The sequence below is a fragment of the Chelonoidis abingdonii genome, chromosome 2 (assembly GCF_003597395.2).
Source record: "Chelonoidis abingdonii isolate Lonesome George chromosome 2, CheloAbing_2.0, whole genome shotgun sequence".
In the NCBI taxonomy this organism is placed as follows: Eukaryota; Metazoa; Chordata; order Testudines; family Testudinidae; genus Chelonoidis; species Chelonoidis abingdonii.
This window is the reverse complement of record NC_133770.1, coordinates 35662147-35664641: the sequence shown is the minus strand read 5'-3', so window position 1 is coordinate 35664641 and position 2495 is coordinate 35662147.

The following is a 2495-nucleotide window of genomic DNA, read 5'->3' as shown; positions in this document are numbered from 1 at the left end:
ACCCACAAGAGAGAGTCTATTTAAACCCCTGGGGGACCCCTCCATTTTGTCTTCAGTTGGCTAAAGAAGGAGCCTCTCCACCCCACCAGGATCCTTAAAGGAAGGAAACTGAAACAAAGGACAGTAACTACAGGAGGTGTGCGCAACTGCTGGACCCGGACTAAAAGAAGATTAGCCTGTAAAAGGGAACATTCTGAAACTGGTGAGGATCTTATCCGTATTTAGTTTAATTAGATATAGATTTGCGCATTTTATTTTATTTGGCTTGGTGACTCACTTTGTTCTGTTACTACTTGGAACCACGTAGATCCTACTTTCTGTATTTAATAAAATCACTTTTTATTTATGGTCTGGAATCATTGCAGCACAAAGCATGGCAGTGAACGGTCCTGAGTTTTGGTTGCATTCATGAAATATTTGGTCTTTATCTCTCTGTGTCAACCTCAGGAGTGATATCATTCATGGTCATCTGGTTGAAATAGGGGAATTTTTGTAAGGGAACAGTAATCTCCTCTGCTTGGTGATCCCTGGCACATTAGATCCTGGTCATGCTGGGCTGTTTGTGCTTTGCTAAAAGGGATCATCCTGGAGAACAGCCACGCCTGAGGGGTTGGGAGGGAGGAGGGGTGTGCTGCACATCCATCCTGAAACCCGTAACTTCTCCTTTAAAACGGCAAAACCAACTGGCATTGGTTGCTATGGGAAAGGAGGGCGCTGCAGTTTGAAACCATTCCCACATGTTGTGAACGCTGAAGAAGCCAACCCCACATACCCTCTGGCTTACCGTGACTGGCTGGAAACAGAATTCTGTTGCCCAGCTATGTGTGATGTGTCACCATACTGGCAGGTGCTCAATATAAAAGGCAAAATGCGACTTTGTACCTAAACACGTGCTGTCTGCTATGAATTGCTTGATTCACTGTGAAAGTGAATCAAGCAATTTCACCTTCGCAGATTAGAAGGCGAAAAAATGCACTAACGATGACATGTTTTCAGAGCTCATGCAGACTTCCTGCACTGATAGGGCATAGCTGAATGCATGGAGGCATTTGGTGGCAGAGGCTAGGAAAGCATACAGTGAGTGTGATCAGAACATAGAAGAAGATGCTGAAGCTAATGGGGGAGCAAACAGACATGATGAAGTGTCTGGTGGAGCTTCAGGAAAGGCAACTAGAGTACAGACCCCTGCTGCATCCATTGTGTAACTGCCTGCCCTCCTTGCTAAGTTCCATATCCTCCTCATCCAGATGCCCAAGAACACGGGGGGAGGCTCTGGGCACCAAGTCACTCAACTCCAGAGGATGGCCCAAGCAACAGAAGGCTGTCATTCAAACAGCTTTGATTTGTAGTGTGGCTACAATAAGCAATGTGGCCTTATCCTTCCCTCCTCCCCCACTCCACCCAGGCTACCTTACTAGTCAGCGTTGTCAGTGATCTCAGTTTTTAAAAAATAAATAAAGAATGAATGGATTCAAAACAATAGGGACTTTATTTCATGTGCCAGCTGTGGTCAAAGGGGCGGAGGGGGACTGGCTTACAGGGAAGTACATTCACCAAAGGGGGAAGCTTTGCATCAAGGACAAACACACACACAACTGTCATACCGTAGCCTGGTCAGTCATTAAATGGTTTTTCAAAGCCTCTCTGATGCGCAGTGCACCTAGCTGTGCTCTTCTAAACCCCCTGGTGTCTGGCTGTTCAAAACTGTCTGCCAGGCGATTTCCCTCAGTCTCCCACCCTGCCATAAACATCTTCCCCTTACTCTCACAGATATTATGAAGCACATTGCAAGCAGCAATAACAATGGGAATATTGGTTTCGCTGCGGCCTAACCTACTCAGCAAACATCACTAGGACCCTTTTAAACATTCAAAGGCACATTCTACCACCACTCTGCACTTGCTCAGCCTATAGTTGAACTGCTCCTTACCAGGGCCAGCTTTAGGAAGTGTGGGGCCCAATTGGAACATTTTTGGCGGGGCCGTGGCAGGGATGACTAAAAAGAAAAAAAAGCATGTAAAAAAGGGGGGTGTGAGGCTGGCTGGAGACAGAGGCTGGCTGTGGGCAGGGCAGGGGGTGCGGGGCTAGTGTGGGAAGGGGGTGCAGCAGGGGCTGGCTGCAGGCAGGGGTTGCGGATACAGGCAGTACAGCCCACCCTGTACAGTGAGTGCCCCCTCTTCCTTCCTCCCCCACCAGGGTGGTAGCAGCAGCAGCCCAGGGCTCCCCTGCTTCTACCGCCCTGGCCCTTTAAATAGCCAAGGGAGCCCTGGGAAAGCAGGGGGGCTCCCATGGCTGTTTAAAGGGCTGGGGCGGTGGAAGCAACGGGAGTCCCGGACTTTTTAAATAGCCCCCAGAGCCCCACATCCCTACCCCAGGGCTCCAGCAGTGAGGATCTGGTGGCAATGGAAAGCCGGGCCACCCCGGTGTAGCGCACCGGCACTTGCCGGTACACCATTCCGGGGCTTGGGCCCGAGGCCCTCTTAGGCGCAGGGCCC